The 27,691-nt window shown below is 39.7% G+C and overlaps 1 long non-coding RNA gene across 1 annotated transcript; it reads left to right on the top strand.

Moving 5' to 3' along the window:
- The first annotated feature begins 14,768 nt into the window (after window positions 1–14,768).
- Window positions 14,769–26,448, top strand: LOC115186377 (uncharacterized). Its single transcript, XR_003875729.1, has 2 exons — window positions 14,769–14,810; window positions 26,226–26,448. It is a non-coding gene; the product is annotated as an uncharacterized LOC115186377 (long non-coding RNA).
- Window positions 26,449–27,691: the final 1,243 nt, after the last annotated feature.

The raw sequence follows: 27,691 nt of genomic DNA on the forward strand, positions 1-27,691 counted from the left end.
TATAGTTCCTCACTAGAGATCTATAGTTCCTCCTAGAGATCTATAGTTCCTCCTAGAGATCTATAGTTCCTCCTAGAGATCTATAGTTCCTCCTAGAGATCTATAGTTCCTCCTAGAGATCTATAGTTCCTCACAGAGATCTATAGTTCCTCCTAGAGATCAATAGTTCCTCATAGAGATCTATAGTTCCTCCTAGAGATCTATAGTTCCTCCTAGAGATCTATAGTTCCTCCTAGAGATCTATAGTTCCTCCTAGAGATCTATAGTTCCTCCTAGAGATCTATAGTTCCTCCTAGATATCTATAGTTCCTCCTAGAGATCTATAGTTCCTCCTAGAGATCTATAGTTCCTCCTAGAGATCTATAGTTCCTCCTAGAGATCTATAGTTCCTCACAGAGATCTATAGTTCCTCCTAGAGATCAATAGTTCCTCCTAGAGATCTATAGTTCCTCATAGAGATCTATAGTTCCTCCTAGAGATCTATAGTTCCTCCTAGAGATCTATAGTTCCTCCTAGAGATCTATAGTTCCTCCTAGAGATCTATAGTTCCTTTAGAGATCTGTAGTTCCTCACAGAGATCTATAGTTCCTCCTAGAGATCTATAGTTCCTCATAGAGATAGATCTATAGTTCCTCATAGAGATCTATAGTTCCTCCTAGAGATCTATAGTTCCTCATAGAGATCTATAGTTCCTCCTAGAGATCTATAGTTCCTCATAGAAATAGATCTATAGTTCCTCCTAGAGATCTATAGTTCCTCCTAGAGATCTACAGTTCCTCATAGAGATCTATAGTTCCTCCTAGAGATCTATAGTTCCTCCTAGAGATCTATAGTTCCACCAAGAGATCTATAGTTCCTCCTAGAGGTCTATAGTTCCTCCTAGAGATCTATAGTTCCTCCTAGAGATCTATAGTTCCTCCTAGAGATCTATAGTTCCTCATATAGAAATATGCTTAATCAGATGATTGGCATGTGGATAATAAGCTTTGATATAACGTTATCTTGGGGTTCCGTTCCTTCACTGCCCATCATAGAAGATCACGGGGTGGTATTGAGAGGGGGATGATATTTTAGAAAGCAGCGGAAGGTCTATAGTTCCTGGGAGGCTTGATTTTGCCGTGGTCTCTGGGAGGTTAGAGAACCGTTGAGGATCCCATGGTCATTGTCCGGGAAACAAACGTATATTTTTTGGTTCCGTTGTGAGTGTGTTTGGAGAGCTGCTTCGTAGCTGTGGAGAGTCCTTGAAAAAGCAAATGGAATGGTTGTCGTGAGTACCTAAGAATGTCTTATGTTTTCTATGGATTCTGTGAATATATGAAAATATGATGAATTGTATGTGTGTATAATGATTAGTAGAGATTTGATGAAGTAATACTGGGAATATAATTAGATACAATTTAAACAACCCATATATAGACGAACGTAGGCTTTGAGTTGGTATCTTTAATGGATCATTTGATAAAGATGAGTTTTAAGCATTATTAAACTGTCTATAAAGTCTGGGCAGTTGTCTCAGAAACTGGAGTGAATCACAGGTAAACTAACAACATTGTAGACTTGATGCTAAATACAGATTTTTCAGCTTTAGTGTGTATATCGTATCCACTTAGTTATGTTAGGAAGTTTGCCATCTTTATGACCGGCCCTGGTAACTTCACCCCAACTTCTCTGATCCCCAGAACACAGTAACTTAACAACATAAGGGTTTTTCTGACATTTTTGGGAAATTAAGGGAAAATAAATATCCAGCCGTAGCAGAGCCCCAAGACCCATGGGGACGTCCTCGAGGGACTGGATGTTCTCCCCATCAAAGGCCAGCGTGATTTCACTCTCATGGTGACATCCTCGAGGGCCTGGATGTTCTCCCCATCAAAGGCCAGCGGGATTTCACTCTCATGGTGACGTCCTCGAGGGCCTGGATGTTCTCCCCATCAAAGGCCAGAGGGATTTCACTCTCATGGTGAAATGGATTTCCACCGATGTGCAGTAAAGGAGTGAAGAGCGGTGAAATCTGTGTCAACAAAAGTAAGAAAAGATTAATACACAAACAATCAACAAAGAACATAACAAATGTTCAGCTGTAGTTTTATATAAGCATGCACACCTATGTTTATGAAGAAACAGATGATTGGTGTATAGACATACCTTGTCACGGACATAAAGGCCACTCGGGTCCTCATTGAAGAGGTAGGGCAAGAGCAGAATCGCTGCTGTGGTCTCCAGTCCTAGTAAAGTAAAGCAATGATCTTACTACACTTGCTAATTTTATTACAAAATACATTAGAGAAAGGGAAGGAATAAGAGCTGTTGTTGGCTTTATGGAAACGATATACAATATATGGTAAAGAATATATTGAGGAAATAATCCAAACCTAGTTGTGCCTAGTTAGGACATAACGTTAGCTAGCTAGCTAACGGTACTGTACTGTAGCTCATACAACGCCGACGGTCAAACCCGGCTTTCTAATATTTACGTTCATTAACTATAGTAACGTTATGGAAGATATTCACAGAAAACCAGAATTGTCTTCGTTATTCATTATTAGTATGTTATATTATTATAATAAATGATTTCGAGACATATTCAGAGCCAAACATCAACCCAACTTAACCTTTTTAACTGTTGTCGCATCCAAACTTGTCACCATCGTTTTCAGTTGTAATTGCGAAGTTCCCGGAAGAAGTCCAGCAACAACGGAGGTTCCTCGATGAACCCACCTTCTAACAAGTTCTTTGAAGAACCTTTTGGGGCTGTTTTTCATTGACCAAGAACCCTACGGTTCTTAGGGGATCTGAGAACAACTCCAGTTGAACCCTTCATTTTTAGAGTGTAGTCGGCTCTATTTACTCTCAGATTCAAACATGATGATTAGTATCAACGATCAAGTCAGCTGCTGCTGCTCCAATACAGTATGAGGTGAGACGGTGAACTGATGTTGAACCGGGCAGTCAGCTGCTGCTGCTCCAATACAGTATGAGGTGAGACGGTGAACTGATGTTGAACCGGGCAGTCAGCTGCTGCTGCTCCAATACAGTATGAGGTGAGACGGTGAACTGATGTTGAACCGGGGAGTCAGCTGCTGCTGCTCCAATACAGTATGAGGTGAGACGGTGAACTGATGTTGAACCGGGCAGTCAGCTGCTGCTGCTCCAATACAGTATGAGGTGAGACGGTGAACTGATGTTGAACCGGGCAGTCAGCTGCTGCTGCTCCAATACAGTATGAGGTGAGACGGTGAACTGATGTTGAACCGGGCAGTCAGCTGCTGCTGCTCCAATACAGTATGAGGTGAGACGGTGAACTGATGTTGAACTGGGCAGTCAGCTGCTGCTGCTCCAATACAGTATGAACACACAACACTATGTGTGGAGAACAAAAGGCACAGCACACCAACATCAAAACCTCATCCCAACTGTAAAGTATGCTGGAGGGAACATCATGGTTTGGGGCTGCTTTGCTGCCTCAGGGCCTGGACAGCTTGCTATCAATGACGGAAAAATGAATTCCCAAGTATATCAAGACATTTTGCAGGAGAATGTTAGACTATCTGTCTGCCAATTGAAGCTCAACAGAAGTTGGGTGATGCAACAGGACAACGACTCAAACCACAGAAGTAAATCAACAACAGAATGGATCTAGTCTATCATTGTTGGTATTGAAAAAGCCTACTGCAAATTGTGGTGGAAATTCTAACCAATAAGAATTTGCCATTTCTTCAAACAATCAACCTTTATTTGATAAGAATTGCAATAAAGTAGCTGGTCAGCCCTACACTCTGAGGTGGAAGGCCAAGAGCTCGATGACACAAGGAGTTCAGAAGCCTTATATAGTCAAACTATCTTGTGCATATAGAAAACACGTGATCTTGGTATGTGTCCGTGTGTGGAGAACGAGACACAGACTAACTGTGAATTGGTCGTCTCGTTCTGTAGCAACAGCTAGTTATTCTAGTCTTCTAGTGAGGTGTCAAAACAACAGGAAATCACTCTACACACAGTTCCTCTGAAGTAGATCAACGGTTCCCTGGATTGGGCCAAGCGCCTGTGGTCTGTCTGCCCAGAGGGTGTGTGGTTGCAGACACCACACAAACATACACATAAACTTCTCAACCTTAAAGAGATCCTTCAACACATTAGAAGTCATAAACTTAAAGAGGTTAACATAGCTTTTTCCTCACAACATTGCACAGAGATAAATCAGACCCAGCCTGAACTGTGTGATGTAGTAGGGAGTTGTAGTTTCTCTAGAGATAAATCAAACCCAGCCTGAACTGTGTGATGTAGTAGGGAGTTGTAGTTTCTCTAGAGATAAATCAGACCCAGCCTGAACTGTGTGATGTAGTAGGGAGTTGTAGTTTCTCTAGAGATAAATCAAACCCAGCCTGAACTGTGTGATGTAGTAGGGAGTTGTAGTTTCTCTAGAGATAAATCAGACCCAGCCTGAACTGTGTGATGTAGTAGGGAGATGTAGTTTCTCTAGAGATAAATCAAACCCAGCCTGAACTGTGTGATGTAGTAGGGAGTTGTAGTTTCCAACAGGCCAATATTCTACATAGTTTAGCGCATAAAATATAATTAACCACAATGACCATAATCCATTGCGTGCCTACTTGTCTTGTCTGTTTATTTTACACCTGCTATGTAAAAGAGACAGAAGAATGCACGAAGGTCAATGCTATCTGGGATCTTTGGGACATCCCTACCCTAAACCCTAACCTTAACCATTTTAAATGTCAAATTCAACGGGCTAGGGACATCCCAAGGATTTATCTCCACCTGAAAATACATGATCTAAGTGATTGATAGTTGGTATTCTGCAGTCATAAAGCCTTATTTACTTTAATGAACTACTAAAATAGTGATTTTGTCAGACAGCATAGACAGCAGGACTACACTTTGACTGACTGATCCATTCATCCTTCCATCCCTCCTCAGCCTTCCTCTCCTCTGAAGACCCAGTGAGGGTGGAGCTCAGTCAGAGAGCTGTTGAGGGACTGGTTAGGAAGAACACTTCTACAGCCAGAGAGGTGAGAGGTCACACATGGTTTAGATGGTAAATATTTATGTCCCCTTAGCGGTTCATCACGTCAGCAAAAGGGAATATGTTCCATCATCTATGTTTATTTACATTAGTGCAAATTGTCCACTGATATTGGTGTAATTTCTCACCCCTTTTGGCTGTATGAAAGTTAATTTCCCCTCAGGCACACACATATGTTCTTTGATATTATGAAGGTAATTTGTGTCAAATGTACCTTTCCCCACTCATTCACCCCATCTCTTTACATTGCTGATGCATATTTGGTGGCCTGACTGCATCCAGACGATGTCAAAGGCCCATCCTGGTAGATCTGAACCTAATGCAGCTTGGAGTGATCGGATGACAGAAGTCACATTTAAGTGCCAGGTGTAACTGAGGCCATAGATGCTCCATATCCATTACTTTGAGTGTTATATATAATATAACTAAATGTGTTTCTGTGTTGCAGGGACAGTCAAGAAATGGAACAGCAAGGCCACAGAACATGACATAAGCAGAGCTGTGGGAGACCACCTCAAGCCCCTGGTAGAGCCGGGGGTGGTGTTTACCACTCCACCACGCCTTCAGCAGGCTGGAAAAGTGGGATTGATACTGGTTTCATACTAAGAGGGACCAGGAGTCTGTTGATTGGTCAGTCATTGGGTTAATTTGTTGAAATCAAATCAAGCTTTATTTATACAGCACATTTCAGACATGGATGCAACACAATGGTTTCACAGGAAAAAAATGCTAACGAGCTATACGTGCTAAATGTGCTAACGAGCTATACGTGCTAACGAGCTAGACGTGCTAACGAGCTAGACGTGCTAACGAGCTAGACGTGCTAACGCGCTAAAGTCCAACCTCATAACATAAATCGAAATACCAAAGCCTGTAACACCTTCCCCCTTAAGACAACAAATATATCCTATATTTTTGTTGGAAAAGTTTGCTCACCACCAACAGAAAACAACTTCCATTTCACATTATAATCAACTACAATGCTTCACCTTCTAGAATATAAACATGGTGTCTACTGGCTGTCAACAATAATTATTAAAAACAAGAAAAAAACACGTATTTCTAAATATTAATATACAATAGGATTATTTGTTTCTCCTTTTTCTTTCTATAGAATCCTAAATCCCACTAGCTTCTAGAACACTCGTCTTCCTAAAACTCACTAGCTTCTAGAACACTCGTCTTCCTAAAACTCACTAGATTCTAGAACACTCGTCTTCCTAAAACTCACTAGATTCTAGAACACTCGTCTTCCTAAAACTCACTAGCTTCTAGAACTCTCGTCTCCTTGGAACGAGCCCAAACAAAACTCATCTCCGATACGGAAAAACATGCAGTCAAAATAAATAAAGATCCATGGCAACGCACTGGCTAAACGAAAAACACAAATCTTATATCCATTTGGGGGGAAATCAGGTTGAATCTGCTCTACAAACTAACACAACAAAACAAAAAACACTTGGAAATGGAGATATCTTTTACCTCACTGGTTAGAGGACAACCTGCAGAAGACAGTCAGCTACATTTTGGAGTGATGCATTTAAATGTAGGGGTCGCTAAACAAAGGAACACAACACTTATTTGTCATAACTCATCGATATCATATTGAAATCAATTGTGCCGAGAGGAGGGAGATGAGGTTGCACGTCCTGTTAAAACTAAAAGCTCAAAAACTACACGGAATCTGGGAATAATGTGTACATCACTGGTTAGAGGACAATTTGTAGAAAACAGCCAGATACATTTTGATTAAAGTGGGTCGTCAATGCGGTAAGTGTAACACAACTCTTTTTTTGTTAGTCACTTTTTGTTAAATCACATAAATAGTAACTCTTCCATTTCAGAGCCTGGATTTTCCCCCTGAGGCTAATATCCATATCATGTTGAAATCAATAGAACAGGGGACAAACGTTTAGGGTTCTACATTGTGACATCATTAAAATACTCCTTCTACAATGTTAAAACATTCTACATTGTGACATTAATTCATTGATATCATGAAACAACTCATTCATGTATTTTCTGATGTTTGATCAGATGTCTTTTACCGGAGAATCTCTTGTCACACTGATCACAGCTATAAGGTTTCTCTCCTGTGTGTGTTCTCTGGTGTCGAGTCAGAGAGCCAGATACAGCAAAACTCTTCCCACATTGATCACAGCTACAAGGTTTCTCTCCTGTGTGTCTTCTCTGGTGTAGAGTCAGATGTCTAGATGAAGTAAAACTCTTCCCACATTGAGTACAGCTAAAAGGTTTCTCTCCTGTGTGGATTCTCTGGTGTAGAGTCAGAGAGAAAGATGTAGTAAAACTCCTCCCACATTGATCACAGCTGTAAGGTTTCTCTCCTGTGTGTGTTCGCTGGTGTATTTTAAGTTCTGATGAAGATTTGCAATGTTTTCCACAGTCAGAGCAGCAGATAGATTTCTTCCCTGTGGGTCTCTGCTGGTGTTTCTTGAGGTGATAGAATCTGGACAGACTCTTCTCTGACTCGTTAGCATCATGATGTTGAGGCTCCCCAGAGGATCCACGATAGTCACGTCTCTCTCCTGTGTGAACAAGTCAGACAGATAGTTAAAGGCTCACAACAGCAGAAATCCACTGAAAAAGGTGATGCCAACAGCGTAGCCATGATACTGTACAACAATTGACGTCTGTAATGAATGTTAAAATTACTTGACAATTGTCTTAAGACAGTCAAGTGAGCAACAATAGTCATATTTAGTCTTGTTTTCACATTAGTAGTAACTAGAAATAAGTAAAAGGTGTTGAACTCCTAAGCAGTGTGCCAGGCCACTTTTGTTCTCAAATATAGGCACCTTTCTGTGTTTGCTAAAATTGCGACAAGGGCGATGCGCACACAATTTGATTGCAGAAACACCTCCCTGCTAATGCAGAAACCGCTAGTTATGGATGTAGTATATCTGCCTGGAGCAAAAATGGTGAGCAAGTGGCCTAAGCTGTGCCATTAGAGATTCTGAGTTGGGTTGTGTTTCGGAGGACGCATGGCTCTCGACCTTCACCTCTCCAGAGTCCGTATGGGAGTTGCAGCAATGAGACAAGACTGTAAGTACCAATTGGGGAGAAAAAAGGGGTGAAAAAAATATATATATTTAAAAAATGGTGAGCAAAGATTAGTTTTCACAATGTATTCTGAATATTACAGCACAAGATCAGGAGTGCTACTCAAGGAAACTCACATTAAGCTCTGTGTCTATTCACTAATTCACCACCATGGGGGAAACTCAGGGGAGTTCTCATAGGCTGACAGCAAATAAAGCCTCCATTTCCAGGTTGATTATGATTATTATTATCTATTGACACTACTTTGGATTATAATTGTAAGGCTCGTTTGAATGTCCTGATTTAATATAATGTTTGTGTTATTGTCGAAAATGTACTACTTTATATTTAAAAACGACTTCAACCAGTAAAATGATCATTGGCTAGGTTTCCATCAGCCTGACATCAGCCTAACAATGAGGTTTTGTCCACTAAGTGCATGCCAAAATGGTCTATAATCTCACCTAACAATAACATAGACCTACTGTAGGACCCATAACTTCACCTAACAACAACATAGACCTAGGACTATAAATCATTTAATATTTTGGGTGAAACAAGGAGACTAAAATGTCTTTGTCATGACAATTCATAACCTGATCACCAGATAATTTTGTGAATAATCCCACTAGCCTACTCTGTAATGTGTTGTCATTCTAAATGTCCTGAATAAAGGAAAATAGCTCTGTGTGTTGTACAATAGCCTATCCACCAAGGAACAGTTCTCTACACATTATGAGCTAAGTATCTCCGTTTCCAAACGGACTAACGGAAACCTACTGTAAATCAAGTAGACAATAACACATTATAAATATCGATTTGTTTGGGATGTTGGATCCAACGTGGAGCACGGCATAACTGTCTTTACCGGTGTAATGAATGAAGAACTACATTTGACTGGCATGCAGAAAATGATTTCCTGGATCAGCTGATGATAGTTGAACATGTGACTGTAACTAAACAGCTACAGTATTAAGTATTATGTGTAATTATTTAAGAACCGCGTTAATGACAGTATCCATTTGGGAGTTGTCAATAAAGTTAAGGTGACTCTCGGTTAGAACCATTGGATTTAACAAACTATGAAATGATTTAGGATTTCTGTGCCCATGAAAACTGTTTTCCCAGCGTAACATAAGGAGACAATAAATGTTACGTAGGTAGAGAGCATTTCTGAGATCTGAATACAAAAAAACTGTCCGACAGCAAGATCCAGTATTTAAGTTAAAGTTCATCATATGACAAGCTTAACGTTATGACTATAACTACTGTTCCCTGAAGGAGGGAAACTAGGTACAACATACTATTAAATCCACATGTTATGACTATAACTACTGTTCCCTGAAGGAGGGAAACTAGGTACAACATACTATTAAATCCACACCTCGCTGGAAGCCCCGCATTCCACAGGTGATGAGCATGAGACTCGGATATATTCCTTAAATGATTTAATCCTTAAATTTAATACCTCACTTCACCGACCCAGGAAGTGGCGGAGCCAAACAGGTGTTGTACCTCGTTCGTAACTGGCATGCAGATCGGTAGAAATGGTAAGATAAATTGGCACTTCAAACGGAAATGGAAAGAGTTTGCCTATTTTACCGGAAACTCCAGGAGCATAACGTCAGAATTAACAAAGGCCAGCAGCAGGTGGGGAATTGGTTATTTTCTTCTGGTTATATTGACCTCTGGCTTCCTCAAGTCATTTGTGTGTGTTAATTATTTAATCAAACGCTTGAAGCATCAGTTCAGTTCAAGTTCTGCACATACAGTTGATTTTATTAAACACACGGGGTGTGTCTATATGAACAAATACACGTCATAACATTTCAACCAATCAATTGGTAGAAAGAAAATACTATTTTTTTAAAAAATCTGCCCTAGAACATACAACATACATGCATTCAGACCCCTTCCCTTTTTACACATTTGGTTATTATAAAATTGATTTTTTTTTTTCAATTATCAATTTTCAGACAATACCTCATAAAGACATCACAATACCCCATAAAAGTGAGAATTTTTTTTTAGAAATGCTTGTATATATACGCTCATCACCTGTGATATATATATATATATATATACACACACACATATACATATATCTAGGTCATGCCAGTAGGCTACAGTAGGTTATATCTCTCTTGGTCATGCTAGTAGGCTACAGTAGGTTGTAACTCTCTAGGTCATGCCAGTAGGTTGTAACTCTCTAGGTCATGCCAGTAGGTTACAGTAGGTTGTAACTCTCTAGGTCATGCCAGTAGGCTACAGTAGGTTGTATCTCTCTAGGTCATGCCAGTAGGTTACAGTAGGTTGTATCTCTCTAGGTCATGCCAGTAGGTTACAGTAGGTTGTAACTCTCTAGGTTATGCCAGTAGGTTACAGTAGGTTGTAACTCTAGGTCATGCCAGTAGGTTACAGTAGGTTGTAACTCTCTAGGTCATGCCAGTAGGTTACAGTAGGTTGTATCTCTCTAGGTCATGCCAGTATGTTACAGTAGGTTGTAAATCTCTAGGTCATGCCAGTAGGTTACAGTAGGTTGTAACTCTAGGTCATACCAGTAGGCTACAGTAGGTTGTATCTCTCTAGGTCATGCCAGTATGTTGTAACTCTCTAGGTCATGCCAGTAGGCTACAGTAGGTTGTATCTCTCTAGGTCATGCCAGTAGGTTACAGTAGGTTGTAACTCTCTAGGTCATGCCAGTAGGTTACAGTAGGTTGTATCTCTGTAGGTCATGCCAGTAGGTTACAGTAGGTTGTATCTCTCTAGGTCATGCCAGTAGGTTACAGTAGGTTGTAACTCTCTAGGTCATGCCAGTAGGTTACAGTAGGTTGTAACTCTCTAGGTCATGCCAGTAGGTTACAGTAGGTTGTATCTCTCTAGGTCATGCCAGTAGGTTACAGTAGGTTGTATCTCTCTAGGTCATGCCAGTAGGTTACAGTAGGTTGTAACTCTCTAGGTCATGCCTGTAGGTTACAGTAGGTTGTAACTCTCTAGGTCATGCCAGTAGGTTACAGTAGGTTGTATCTCTCTAGGTCATGCCAGTAGGATACAGTAGGTTGTATCTCTCTAGGTCATGCCAGTAGGCTACAGTAGGTTGTAACTCTCTAGGTCATGCCAGTAGGTTACAGTAGGTTGTAACTCTCTAGGTCATGCCAGTAGGCTACAGTAGGTTGTATCTCTCTGGGTCATGCCAGTAGGTTACAGTAGGTTGTAACTCTCTAGGTCATGCCAGTAGGTTACAGTAGGTTGTAACTCTAGGTCATACCAGTAGGCTACAGTAGGTTGTATCTCTCTAGGTCATGCCAGTATGTTGTAACTCTCTAGGTCATGCCAGTAGGCTACAGTAGGTTGTATCTCTCTAGGTCATGCCAGTAGGTTACAGTAGGTTGTAACTCTCTAGGTCATGCCAGTAGGTTACAGTAGGTTGTATCTCTGTAGGTCATGCCAGTAGGTTACAGTAGGTTGTATCTCTCTAGGTCATGCCAGTAGGTTACAGTAGGTTGTAACTCTCTAGGTCATGCCAGTAGGTTACAGTAGGTTGTAACTCTCTAGGTCATGCCAGTAGGTTACAGTAGGTTGTATCTCTCTAGGTCATGCCAGTAGGTTACAGTAGGTTGTATCTCTCTAGGTCATGCCAGTAGGTTACAGTAGGTTGTAACTCTCTAGGTCATGCCTGTAGGTTACAGTAGGTTGTAACTCTCTAGGTCATGCCAGTAGGTTACAGTAGGTTGTATCTCTCTAGGTCATGCCAGTAGGATACAGTAGGTTGTATCTCTCTAGGTCATGCCAGTAGGCTACAGTAGGTTGTAACTCTCTAGGTCATGCCAGTAGGTTACAGTAGGTTGTAACTCTCTAGGTCATGCCAGTAGGCTACAGTAGGTTGTATCTCTCTGGGTCATGCCAGTAGGTTACAGTAGGTTGTAACTCTCTAGGTCATGCCAGTAGGTTACAGTAGGTTGTAACTCTCTAGGTCATGCCAGTAGGTTACAGTAGGTTGTACCTCTCTAGGTCATGCCAGTAGGCTACAGTAGGTTGTATCTCTCTAGGTCATGCCAGTAGGTTACAGTAGGTTGTATCTCTCTAGGTCATGCCAGTAGGTTACAGTAGGTTGTAAATCTAGGTCATGCCAGTAGGCTACAGTTGGTTGTATCCAAGTGGAAACAATTATCAACCCAATGTGGAAAGTGTTGAATTTGGTCAACAACAAAATGAATGGCTTATTTGCTACGTGAGGTTTACTTGATCTAACAGAAGTTTCATAATGATTAAGTTGTTACGTGGACACGTGACATACCGACAACTTTGATAAAAACACAATAGGAGTTGTCTCCAGATCGCTATGCATATTCATGCTAGTAGCTTAGCATCTCTCTCCATTGAATACAGGTGGTTGACGACAACAACCCTCATAGAATATAAACAATAGATTACAATAATAAAATGTATCCACCAATCCAAAGACAGGATAGGTGGGAGCGAGACAACCCACAGTACAGCTTTGTGGACAACGACTCCCCTTGTTAGGACAGAGAGACATCTTGTCAGTATATCCATAATCTTTGGTGAAGCCAACCCAACTCTCACATGGCTCTATTGGGGGTCACGGTGTGTAGTAAAACATCACTACATTAAAATCACTACATGCCGTGGCCCCCAGTCTGCAGTCAGCAGATAGACCCTTCTCAAATATATATGTTAAGTCACTTTTTGGAAACGGAACGGAGAAAACAAGGGGTAGCTTGTTCTCTACGTCGTCTGATTCTAGACATATCAGTCATCATCCCAGGACCCTCCGTTGAAGAGGTATTGACGAGCCAACTCCGAATATCCAAAGATAAAAACTAATTGAAGGCGGTACTTACTGGTGTTAATCAGATCTCCTGTCTCCTCCTCTTCATCTTCCAATGTGACAGTAATCTCTCCTTCCTTCTTCACTCCAAAAACAGCATCATCCTCTTCTTCCTCTTGTTTAACTGAAACGTCTTTCTCTTCATCTTTCACTGTAACAGCCTCACCCTCTACTTCTTGTTTTACTGTAACATCCTCCTCTTCCTTCTCCTCTTTCACGACAATGTTCAGCCCCAGAGCTTCTTTCTCCGTCCAGCAGACCTCCTCTTCTTTAACAGGAGGGGAGTAGTTTAGGGAGCTCATGTTCGGGGATGTTAGCTAGCTAGCTATCATTAGCGACTAGGCTAATGCTAACTTAACCAGCCAGCTACTATAGCTGACTAATACAAAATAACGTAATATTAAATTAAATAGGTTAACAAGTAGATACGACAGAAGTGTGTCTGAAACACAGTAGCTAATACAGACCGAAAGCGTATAAATAGGTTGAATCTTTCGGCTATGTTGGCTAGCAAGCTACCGAGGTGGTTGACGAGCTGTTTATGAAGAACCGTCCACTAGATTATACGTCACGCTGCAGCATCGCCTGAAAGACGCACATCGCCGTCTGCTGACTGGAGGGAAACGCAGTTGAGGATCACATTTTATTTTCAGACTAAGATTATTTTACATGGATTTAATTAAATAATATTATTATATTGAGACATACAAAGACAGGAATGTGGTGATCGATTAGTGAGAAAAAAACATGTTTACTACAGCACATTTAAGGCAGTTTCATTCAGTCAAACAACATAAATAAGTAGCCAGCTACTGTAGGTCTATACTGCTCCTACATGGTGTAACAATACATCATGTAGATATATATAATGAACAGACTAGGTCTATACTGCTCCTACATGGTGTAACAATACATCATGTAGATGTATATAATGAACAGACTAGGTCTATACTGCTCCTACATGGTGTAACAATACATCATGTAGATGTATATAATGAACAGACTAGGTCTATACTGCTCCTACATGGTGTAACAATACATCATGTAGATGTATATAATGAACAGACTAGGTCTATACTGCTCCTACATGGTGTAACAATACATCATGTAGATGTATATAATGAACAGACTAGGTCTATACTGCTCCTACATGGTGTAACAATACATCATGTGGGGCTTTAAGGCGATGCTGTTAGTGTGACGTGTAATGTAGTGGACGGAACGCTTCTTTCAACAGCAACAACAGTTCGTCAGCCACCTCCGTATCTTGCTAGACAAAATAGCCGAACCAATAAAGCTCTTTAGACGCTTTAGTGTATATTAGCCACTGGGTTTTAAAACCACTTCTGTCGTCTAGTTAGTTATCCGTTTTAATATCATATTTACGGTGTTGTTGTTATTATTCATCCAGCGGGCTGGTTAAGTTAGCATTAGCATAGCATAGCTAGCTAGCATTCCCGAACATGAGCTCACTGAGCTACTCTCCTCCTGCTAAAGAAGAGGCCTGCTGGACGGAGAAAGAGGGTCTGTGGCTGAACGTTGTCGTGAAAGAGGAGGAAGAGGATGTCACAATACAAAAACAAGTAGAGGGTGATGCTGTTACAGTGAAAGAAGAAGAGAAAGACGTTACAGTGAAAGAAGAGGAAGACGCGTTCAGAGTGAAAGAGGAGGAGGATGTTACAGTAAAAGAAGAGGAGGATGCTGTTTATGGAGTGAAAGAGGAGGAGGAGGAGATTGCTGTCACATTGGAGGAAGAAGAGGATGAAGAGGATGAAACGGGATATCTGGGCTCGGTTTCCCAAAGGCATGTTAAGGCGTCCAATGGTTCTAACGATGACCGGGCCCTGATTAACACTAGTAAGTACTGTCTTAAATACAGAGGCACAAACTCTGCAGTTGTTGAACTGATGTGTGGTGTTAAAGGGGAAATATGCAATAGCTACATCCATATTTAGACTTTTTAAATAATTTATTTATAGCCATTGATTCTTGAAAAATATAACACATGCCTCATGAGCTTAGTTCAATTGTTTACCCCATCAGAACTACAAATAAGCTTTTTTTACTCCAATGTTTAGAAACAATGTAAATGATAAACAAACACTGTATAGCCTCAACATGGTTAAAACTATAATGTTGATATCATGGATGGTCAGTGCTTGCATCCGTAGGTCTGTCTATGAATTTGAGAGTAGTTACATTTCTCCAGCCCCATCGTCATCTTATAACCAAACTAGTGGTGGAATGACAGCTTTGTTATTGTTTGAACTGCAGATTGGTTGATAGATGTGCGGCTATTTTATAGGGGTAACCTAGGATTTAAATAGCAAAAAATTGTCAGCCCAGAGACTTGGTTTGGTAAACAGCTGAGGGATGGGGGAAGGAGAAATGTAACCACTCAAATGCATAGAGAAAGCTATTGTAGCAACCGTAACCCAAAACCTAATGACCTCGTCAAGAAGTTCAGGCGTCTTGGTGTAACAGTTATAAGGTGTTGGCTTGACAGTTGCTGGACCCAGGTTTGAGTCCAGCTCAGGGCAACCCCCTGAATTGACTACACTATAAATACAAGCACTGGCCATCCATAAGGTCAAAATGATAGTTTTAAACAAGATTTCAAGGCTATACAGTGCTTGTTGACAAACAGTGGCGTTTTATGAGCTTATGTTTTGGTTTCTGATGGGGTAATACAGTTGAAATATTTGAGGTGTTTATAAGTTATATTCTTCAAGAATCAATGGTTATATAGTAAATGGGTCTTTCTATAACTGCCAGTGTAGATTTCCTGTGGGGGTCAAATTGTTAGAGCTGTTGATAAGTCATTAGCTGTGTTAGAATACTCATACTAACCATACTATTTGTGACGTGAATTGAGTATATAGTATGCTTATTGGTCAGAGTATGATTTTTATTTCACCTTTATTTAACCAGGTAGGCTAGTTGAGAACAAGTTCTCATTTGCAACTGCGACCTGACCAAGATAAAGCGTAGCAATTCGACACATACAACAACACATGGAATATACAAAAGATACAGTCAATAATACAGTAGAACAAAAGAAAACAAAAAGTCTATATACAGTCAGTGCAAATGAGGTAAGTTAAGACAATAAATAGGCCATGGTGGTGAAGTAATTACAATATAGCAATTAAACACTGGAATGGTAGATGTGCAGAAGATGAATGTGCAAGTAGAGATACTGGGGTGCAAAGGAGCAAGATAAATAAATAAACAGTATGGGGATGAGGTAGGTAGATAGATGGGCTGTTTACAGATGGGCTATGTACAGGTGCAGTGATCTGTGAGCTGCTCTGACAGCTGGTGCTTAAAGCTAGGCAGGGAGATGTGAGTCTCCAGCTTCAGAGGTTTTTGCAATTCGTTCCAGTCATTGGCAGCAGAGAACTGGAAGGAAAGACGACCAAAGGAGGAATTGGCTTTGGGGGTGACCAGTGAGATATACCTGCTGGAGCGCATGCTACGAGTGGGTGCTGCTATGGTGACCAGTGAGCTGAGATAAGGCGGGGCTTTATCTAGCAGAGACTTGTAGATAACCTGTAGCCAGTGGGTTTGGCGACGAGTATGAAGCGAGGGCCAACCAACGAGAGCGTACAGGTCGCAATGGTGGGTAGTGTATGGGACTTTGGTGACAAAACGGATGGCACTGTGATAGACTGCATCCAGTTTGTTGAGTAGAGTGTTGGAGGCTATTTTAGAGATGACATCACCAAAGTCGAGGATCGGTAGGATGGTCAGTTTTACGAGGGTGTGTTTGGCAGCATGAGTGAAGAATGCTTTGTTGCGATATAGGAAGCCGATTCTAGATTTAATTTTGGATTGGAGATGCTTAATGTGAGTCTGGAAGGAGAGTTTACAGTCTAACCAGACACCCAGGTATTTGTAGTGGTCCACCTATTCTAAGTCAGAGCCGTTCAGAGTAGTGATGCTGGACTGGCGAGCAGGTGCGGGCAGTGATCGATTGAATAGCATGCATTTAGTTTTACCTGCGTTTAAGAGCAGTTGGAGGCCACGGAAGGAGAGTTGTATGGCATTGAAGCTCGTTTGGAGGTTAGTTAACACAGTGTCCAAAGAGGGGCCAGAAGTATACAGAATGGTGTCGTTTGCGTAGAGGTGGATCAGAGAATCACCAGCAGCAAGAGCAACATCATTGATGTATACAGAGAAGAGAGTCGGCCCGAGAATTGAACCCTGTGGCACCCCCATAGAGACTGCCAGAGGTCTGGACAACAGGCCCTCAGATTTGACACACTGAACTCTATCAGTGAAGTAGTTGGTAAACCAGGCGAGGCAATCATTTGAGAAACCAAGGCTGTTGATTCTGCTATAATAAGAATGTGGTGATTGACAGAGTCGAAAGCCTTGGCCAGGTCGATGAATACGGCTGCACAGTAATGTCTCTTATCGATGATGTCGTTGATGTAGTTAGTATGCCAAAAGTTCCCGGATGTCGTACTAAATTCGCCAAAATATGACGTATACACGCAGTACTTTAGGGCCCATAATGCAATTCTTCAGGAAATGGGCGTGGCTTCACATCATTTTCAGACTTGAAGAAAATGGCGGAAAAAATGCAGTCAAAGTCCGAGAGCCCAAACAAATTAATTGCTTTAACTAATTATGACAAATGTTAAGAACATGTTAAGCAATGTAATAAAGTAATTACTTTTCAAGTAAGTTACCGTACACGATGTTTTGGCTGACAATTTGCTTGCATGTTATTACAGCAGTATGTACCGACATGTTAACCTCTCTGGGGTAGGTGGGACGCTACCGTCTCACCTCGCCAACAGCCATTGAAATAGCAGGGCGCCAAATTCAAAACAACAAAAATCTCATAATTCAAATTTCTCAAGCATACATGTATTATACACCATTTTAAAGATAAACTTCTCATTAATCCAACCACAGTGTCCGATTTCAAAAAGGCTTTACGGCGAAAGCATAGCATTAGATTATGTTAGGACAGCACCTAAACAAGAAAAACTACACAGCCATTTTCCAAGCAAAGGGAGGCGTCACAAAAACCAGAAATACAGCTAAACTGAATCACTAACCTTTGATGATCTTCATCAGATGGCACTCATAGGACTTCATGTTACACAATACATGTATGTTTTGCTCGATAAAGTTCACATTTATATCCAAAACCCCCATTTTACATTGGCGTGTAATGTTCAGAAATGTTTTGCCTCCCAAAGCTTCCAGTGAATGAGCACATCAATTTACAGAAATACTCATCATAAACGTTGATAAAATATACAACTGTTATTCAAAGAATTATAGATACACTTCTCCTTAATGCAACCGCTGTGTCAGATTTCAAAAAAGCTTCACAGCGAAAGCACACTTTGCAATAATCTGAGTACAGCGCACAGTCACCAAACCAAACCTGCCATTTTGTGGAGTCAACAAAACTCAGAAATAGCATTGATGATCTTCATCGGAATGCACTCCCAGGAATCCCAGTTCCACAATAAATGTTAATTTGTTTCGATAAAGTCCATTTTTATGTCCAAATACCTCCTTTTTGTTCGCACGTTCAGTCGAGTAATCCAAATGCACTGTGCTTGCGCAGTAAGTTCAGACGAAAAGTCAAAAAAGTTATATTACAGTTCGTAGAAACATGTCAAACGATGTATAGAATCAATCTTTAGGATGTTTTTATCATAAATCTTCAATAATATTCCAACCGGACGATTCCTTTGTCTTCATAAAGGAAAAGGAACACAGCTAACTCTCACTGGAGCGTGCCACTGAGCTCATGTCATTTTCTCAGTCATCTGATTCCAAGACCTCTTATTCTCTCCCCATTCACAGTAGAAGCATGAAACAACATTCTAAAGACTGTTGACATCTAGTGGAAGCCTTAGGAAGTGCAAAATGACCCCACAGACACTGTATGATAGGCAATCACTTGAAAAACTACAAACCTCAGATTTCCACACTTCCTTGTTGGATTTTTTCTCTGGTTTTTGCCTGCCATATGTTCTGTTATACATTTTACATTTACATTTTAGTCATTTAGCAGACGCTCTTATCCAGAGCGACTTACAGTAGTGAATGCATACATTTCATTTCATACATTTTTTCCCCCCGTACTGGTCCCCCATTATACTCACAGACATCATTCAAACAGTTTTAGAAAATCTACTAATAATATGCATATCCTACCTTCTGGGCCTGAGTAGCAGGCAGTTTACTACGGGCACGCTTGTCATCCGGACGTAAAAATACTGCCCCCTACCCCAGTGAGGTTTTAACTAGCTACCTGACGTTAGTTGGCTACTTATACATCAAACTTGCCAGTATATTAACTATATTCTATCTAACTAACTACCCAACGTTTATTGACTTGATTGTACCTGTCGTGTCTTTGGGGTACAATTAAACCGAAGACATGTTTGTCCAATAACTCCCTGTAATTATTATCACGTGATTAAACTGATTAATCGTTTAATTGTAATTAACTAGGAGATCGGGGCACCAAGGAAAATATTCAGATTACAAAGTTATAATTTTCCTAATATAACTTTCCTATATTATAACATTATATACTTTCTAGGGAGTTTTTCCTAGGGAGTTTTTCCTAGCCACCGTGCTTCTTTCACATGCATTGCTTGCTGTTTGGGGTTTTAGGCTGGGTTTCTGTACAGCACTTTGAGATATCAGCTGATGTACGAAGGGCTATATAAATACATTTGATTTGATATATTATATTATAGTATAGGCCGATTATCTTCTGGTTTAAATGGTCTATTTTACCTCGCGTCAGTCTCATTCCAAACGTCGTAAATTGTTGTATCTGCACGAATCCAGCCTTTACTAAAGTCATCCATACATCAATTGTCTTAAAATCATTTATTTACTAAACTAAGTAATTCACAGAAAGCATACAAACAGTAATTATCGTCACAAAGAATTGGTAGAGTAATGTGCCCTTGTGGGCTAAACAGGCATGGCTGGTGTCTTGTTAAACAAAGGGTCATAAAAGGGCAGCTGAGGAGGCACACAGAGTTAATTAATATTAACAATTGATATGCTAATCCTTTGCACATGAACGCTCACTCATTCGGGAAGAATTGCAATCAATATATATTTACGCTCAGTGTGTCGTCGGGATCCTTGTTGGAGAGTCGTTCTGTTGGAGAGTTCTCTCTCACGGTTAGAATGGATCTTTCAAAGCGACATTCATTAATGTCGTTATAGAATGGATGTTTCGTTGGTCTTCGCGTTCAATTATATATTTTACTTAGCTGCAGACTAATAATTAATATCAAAGACTTGTTCTTATTCTGTCGGTCTCGATAGTCTAAAAGTTTAACCATGTGGTATAGTTAACTTTCAGTAGAGGAATTGGGGGTCAAACCTTGGCTCTCTCTTCTGAGGTAAGCTGGTCTAAAGAAAGTAAATCAGGGTGGGGTTTTATACGTGAACATAGAACAGGCTTGTCACATGACGCCTGGTCCTGTCTGTGTCCCTGGGGGCGTGCCGATGACTGATTTAATCTGGTACAGAAATACATTCTATCACATTAACATCAGTACATGGCATCTCAATGTATTACAAATAGCTTTATCCTTATTAATACATTTTATACAACCATTTAGATGCAAGTCCCATAGCTGAGGCTATTATATAAACAGTATTATGGTAATATTGTCTCTTCTGAGTATCACAAAATTGTACCAAGCGGACCAGTTCGTAGCTGGATTCTTCACCAATCTTTTATACCTTCTCCAGAACATAAATGTCGTTCGGTTCCCCAATTCTGTGAGTTGGAAGAATTTCCTGTGTCTCTCTATGAAACCCCTCTGTGTCTCAACTGGGCCATGTGGCAAGAGATTCTCCTCTAGAATTTTACCACCCCTTCACACAGGGCCTGGGTGGGGGAGGTAGGTTGGGGGATGGTGCAAGGGGGAGGGTGTCAACTGTCCTCCCTGTACTCAAAGAGGGCAACGTCATGACATACCTGTCATCCTTAGCTTAGCTAAATGGTATAGTCGGGTGCGTTCTCAATGGACATTTGGGTGCTTTCATAAATTCGCTCTGGCTATCTACTCAGATTTCAGAGCACTCTCGTCTGAGTACCAGAGAGCAGAATAATGAATTTACTAGCACTCAACACCCGTTGAATATGTCCAGGTGTCAGCAAACGTAGGCAAAAATTGTAATTAAATGTTTACCAGCAGCACAGTTACAGTCACTCTGGATAACATGAAAACTGCCTAACCAGCTCTGCTAGGGGAGTAAAATGGTCAGAGTCTCATTTGTGTCTGGAAGTAGCTAGCAAGCTAAGGTCAGAACGGTCAAATCAACCCAACTCCTCGGCCGGAGCGGCCAGTGGCTCCGAGATCGAAACGGGCTGAATTTACAAACGGACAACCTGACAACGGTCTGAATTTTTGAAGTATTCTGGTATTCAAGATTTAATTAAAAAACACACCTGAAGTCGTAAAATGTGTAACTAGTGATGTGTTATGCTAACTAGCTAGCAAGAGGTTGCATAGCAACAGCATAAACATCCGGTAGACAGGAGAAGAGCCTCAACTGAAAGGAAACGGTTCAGTTACAGTTTACTACAATTAACTAATAGTATGTAGTATATACTCATTAAGTATGTAGTTACAGTATACTACAATTAACTAATAGTATGTAGTATATACTCATTAAGTATGTAGTTACAGTATACTACAATTATCTAATAGTATGTAGTATATACTCATTAAGTATGTAGCTACAGTTTACTACAATTATCTAATAGTATGTAGTATATACTCATTAAGTATGTAGCTACAGTATACTACAATTAACTAATAGTATGTAGTATATACTCATTAAGTATGTAGTTACAGTATACTACAATTATCTAATAGTATGTAGTATATACTCATTAAGTATGTAGTTACAGTATACTACAATTAACTAATAGTATGTAGTATATACTCATTATGTATGTAGTATACAGTATGTTAGTATGGGTATTCAAACACAGCTATTCGCCTTTTTTCATTGTTTTCAATGCCATTACATTAAAGGCGAAACATACCTACGTTCCATAACATTTATGAATTGTTTGAAACCTTTGTTTTAAACCCTTCTCAGAGTTGGTGCCTTGCCGGATTTGTGTATATATATTTTTTAAATGAAACACTACTTGACTTTCCTTGTATTTATGGCAGTGTAGTTCCCTTAAGGGTCAGTCAACTTTGGTACAACATACTGTGGGGAGTCGCGACTTCGGTTGAAGGATCTAAAATCACACCTGAAAAGGCCAATGAAATCCGCGCCTGACTGGAAGTCCCACCTTCCACAGATGATGAGCGTCAGGCTGGGATTCATTCCTTGAATTATTCCGCTCTTCACCTCGGTGTGAACAGGAACAATTCATGCTACTAAAACATACAATTGTAACACGAGACTGTCTTACGTGGGCCAACTAAACTGACACTTAGTGGTAGAGCGTGATCACCCCCTGGACTTTGTGTGGTTCTCATAGTTTCCTAATCACAATGTCCTGGCTTTAACAATGAGTAAGATGGCTAAAAATGAGACCTAGACAATGAGACCTAGACAAATGAAAGACCTAGACAATGAAAGTAAAGTTGGATTTAAATTCAGACATTGGCCAAAATAATTAAAATTGTAAAAATCAATAACTAATTCATTGATTGTCACAGAAACATTAAACTAGGTATGATTTATTATATAAATGTCTAGCATACTTTTACAACCTTTGTTTTGAATAAAAATTCCAGTTTTGATTTTATAGAAATACATCATCTATAAAATTCCATTTAAAAGTGGTATAAATCAATAACTAATTCACCATTTGTCACAGAAAAATGAATAATTAAAAGTTAATTTGTGAAATTTCTTTCCTTAATGCATTTGAGCCAATCAGTTGTGTTGTGACAAGGTAGGGTTTTCTCACTTTCTAGTAGGCTTATATTGAGCATATGGTTAATAGGAGTGGCAATGTCGTCCGCTATTATCCTCAGTCATTTTCCATTCACGTTGTCAGACCCCGGTGGCCTGAAAAAGAAAAGGAGAACCTCACACTCTAGGAGCTCAGATGCAATAATTTAATAACCTAATAACCAACGTTTCCACAGACAAGCTGTCTTCATCAGGGTATAATGACAAACACTGCAGGTAACTGGTTTATATTGTGTCAAAGGACACACACAGGTGTCTGTAATCATGTCTGAGTGTGGCCTGATATCATTGGTTAATTTACAGATATAAATAGAACATATAAAACATAAATGGATAGCATACGATCATAGATACAATTTGGCTCCATAGACCTACAAACATTTACAATGAATAGCAATATTACAATAATGGATACATAGTCCTCCAAACATTTACAATGAATAGCAATATTACAATAATGGATACATAGACCTACAAACATTTACAATGAATAGCAATATTACAATAATGGATACATAGACCTCCAAACATTTACAATGAATAGCAATATTACAATAATGGATACATAGACCTACAAACATTTACAATGAATAGCAATATTACAATAATGGGTACATAGACCTCCAAACATCTACAATGAATAGCAATATTACAATAATGGATACATAGACCTCCAAACATTTACAATGAATAGCAATATTACAATAATGGATACATAGACCTCCAAACATTTACAATGAATAGCAATATTACAATAATGGATACATAGACCTCCAAACATTTACAATGAATAGCAATATTACAATAATGGATACATAGACCTCCAAACATTTACAATGAATAGCAATATTACAATAATGGATACATAGACCTCCAAACATTTACAATGAATAGCAATATTACAATAATGGATACATAGACCTCCAAACATTTACAATGAATAGCAATATTACAATAATGGATACATAGACCTCCAAACATCTACAATGAATAGCAATATTACAATAATGGATACATAGACCTCCAAACATTTACAATGAATAGCAATATTACAATAATGGATACATAGACCTACAAACATTTACAATGAATAGTAATATTACAATAATGGATACATAGTCCTCCAAACATTTACAATGAATAGCAATATTACAATAATGGCTACATAGACCTACAAACATTTACAATGAATAGCAATATTACAATAATGGATACATAGACCTACAAACATTTACAATGAATAGCAATATTACAATAATGGATACATAGACCTCCAAACATTTACAAAGAATAGCAATATTACAATAATGGATACATAGACCTCCAAACATTTACAATGAATAGCAATATTACAATAATGGATACATAGACCTCCAAACATTTACAATGAATAGCAATATTACAATAATGGATACATAGACCTACAAACATTTACAATGAATAGCAATATTACAATAATGGATACATAGACCTCCAAACATTTACAAAGAATAGCAATATTACAATAATGGATACATAGACCTCCAAACATTTACAATGAATAGCAATATTACAATAATGGATACATAGACCTCCAAACATTTACAATGAATAGCAATATTACAATAATGGATACATAGACCTCCAAACATTTACAAAGAATAGCAATATTACAATAATGGATACATAGACCTCCAAACATTTACAATGAATAGCAATATTACAATAATGGATACATAGACCTCCAAACATTTACAATGAATAGCAATATTACAATAATGGATACATAGACCTACAAACATTTACAATGAATAGCAATATTACAATAATGGCTACGTTGAGACCGACGGGAGCAAGGCTCTTTAAATTTAAGATCCAGGCAGCCTCTTGTTTTTAACAATAAATTGTCGAGGTCACCCCCTCTCCTAGGGAGGGTGACGTGTTCGATGCCGATATAATGTAGGGACGAAATCAAGGGGTTCGCTTCCAAAAAGTGGGTCGCAACTGGATACGTCATATAGATTTTAGAACAAGGACAAGTTCTAAGATAAATAACTGCCTTAGTGGTGCACGTGATAACACCTTTGATTGGGATCTGTTTCCCTGTTTGGGGGTGTTTGAAGGATCTACATTTATAAGTGCCATTGCATTGAGCGCAGCCATTACATTTGTAGTTTCCATCCAGAAGAGGTGTAAATAGACGTTGTGCAGAGATATTTTGGGGAGGTAAATCAGAGTTTAGTAAGAATGCAAGAATGCTTGGTTTTTGTGAGACTGTCCTTGAAAGAGATAATTTCTTGATTTTTGTACCCCTTCTCCTCTGTCAAATCGTTTTTTCTCTCCTTTAGAGTCTGTTATTAGGTCTATGTTGTTGTTAGGTGAAGTTATGGGTCCTACAGTAGGTCTATGCTGTTGTTAGGTGAAGTTATGGGTCCTACAGTAGGTCTATGTTGTTGTTAGGTGATGTTATGGGTCCTACAGTAGGTCTATGTTGTTGTTAGGTGATGTTATGGGTCCTACAGTAGGTATATGTTGTTAGGTGAAGTTATGGGTCCTACAGTAGGTCTATGCTGTTGTTAGGGGAAGTTATGGGTCCTACAGTAGGTCTATGTTATTGTTAGGTGAAGTTATGGGTCCTACAGTAGGTCTATGTTGTTAGGTGAAGTTATGGGTCCTACAGTAGGTCTATGTTGTTGTTAGGTGAAGTTATGGGTCCTACAGTAGGTCTATGTTGTTGTTAGGTGAAGTTATGGGTCCTACAGTACGTCTATGTTGTTGTTAGGTGAAGTTATGGGTCCTACAGTACGTCTATGCTGTTGTTAGGTGAAGTTATGGGTCCTACAGTAGGTCTATGTTATTGTTAGGTGAAGTTATGGGTCCTACAGTAGGTCTATGTTGTTAGGTGAAGTTATCGGTCCTACAGTACGTGTGTGTTACTGTTAGGATCTTCCAGTAGTTATTGATGGCCTTCCATGTGGCTCAGTTGGTAGAGCATGGTGTGTGCAACGCCAGGGTTGTGGGTTCGATTCCCACGGGGGGGGGGGGAAAGGCATGAAATGTATGCATTCACAACTGTAAGTCGCTCTGGATAAGAGCGTCTGCTAAATGACTAAAATGTAAAAAAAAAATGTAATGTTACTACTAATGTGAAAACAAGACAAAATATGACTATTGCTGCTCACTTGACTGTATTAAGACAATTGTCAAATAATTTAACAGATGTCAATTGTTGTACAACTTCATGGGTACACTCTGGGCATCACCTTTGACCTCAAATAAAGAGTGGATTTCTGCTGTTGTGGGACTTTAACCATCTGTTTAATTTTGTCGTTCACACAGGAGAGAGATGTGACTATCCTGGGTCCTCTGGGGAGTCTCAACAAGATCATGATGCTGACAGGGCAGAGAAGAGTCTCTCCAGATCAGAACACCTCAAGAAACACCAGCAGAGACCCACATTGAATAATCCTTACTGCTGCTCTGACTGTGAGAAGAACTGCAAATCTAAATCAGAACTTGAAATACACCGGAGAATCCACACAGGAGAAAAGCCGTACCACTGCTCTCATTGTGGAATGAGTTTCTCTAGATCATATTCATTGAAAACACACCTGCTAATTCACACAGGAGAGAAATCTTATAGCTGTACTCAATGTGGGAAGAGTTTTACTACATCTTCCAATCTGACTAAACATCAGAAAACACACACAACAGAGAAACCTTATAGCTGTGATCAATGTGGGAAGAGTTATGTTACATCTAGCTATCTGACTTTACACAAGAGAACACACACAGGAGATAAATCTTATAGCTGTGATCAATGTGGGAGGAGTTATGTTACATCTAGCTCTCTGACAGTACACCAGAGAACACACACAGGAGAGAAACCATTTAGCTGTACTCAATGTGGGAAGAGTTTTACGACATCTAGCTCTCTGAAGGTACACAAGAGAACACACACAGGAGATAAACCATGTAGCTGTACTCAATGTGGAAAGAGTTTTACTCGGTCAAGCTCCTTGGTTATGCACCAGAGAATACACACAGGAGAGAAACCATATAGCTGTAATCAATGTGGGAAGAGTTTTACTCAGCCAAATGGACTGATATTACACAAGCGGACACACACAGGAGAGAAACCGTGTAGTTGTACTCAATGTGGGAAGAGTTTTATTCAGGCAAGCTGCCTGAAAGTACACCTGAGAACACACACAGGAGAGAAAACTTACCATTGCGCTGACTGCAGAAAGAGTTTTATTAGCTTAAGTAATTTAAAATCACACCAGAGAACACACACAGGAGAGAAAACACCATATAGCTGTACTCAATGTGGGAAGCGTTTTATTCAGTCAAGCTCCCTAATCGTGCACCAGAGAATACACACAGGAGAGAACCCACCATATAGCTGTACTCAATGTGGAAAGAGTTTTAATCAGTCATGCTCCTTGATATCACACCAGAGAACACACACAGGAGAGAAGCCTTATAGCTGTACTCAATGTGGGAAGAGTTTTACTCAGTCAAGTGGCCTGATAGCACACCAGAGAACACACACATTAGAGAAATCTCATAGCTGTCATCAATGTGACAAGAGATACTCTGTTAAAAGATCTCTGATCAAACATCAGAAAATACATAAATGAAGGAATTGTTTTAATAATTTCACAGTGTAGAATGTTTTGACATTGTAGTAGGAGTATTTTAATAATGTCACAATGTAGAACCCTAAACGTTTGTCCCCTGTTCTATTGATTTCAACATGATATGGATATTAGCCTCAGGGGGAAAATCCAGGCTCTGAAATG

This window comes from Salmo trutta, unplaced genomic scaffold (assembly GCF_901001165.1).
Source record: "Salmo trutta unplaced genomic scaffold, fSalTru1.1, whole genome shotgun sequence".
In the NCBI taxonomy this organism is placed as follows: domain Eukaryota; kingdom Metazoa; phylum Chordata; class Actinopteri; order Salmoniformes; family Salmonidae; genus Salmo; species Salmo trutta.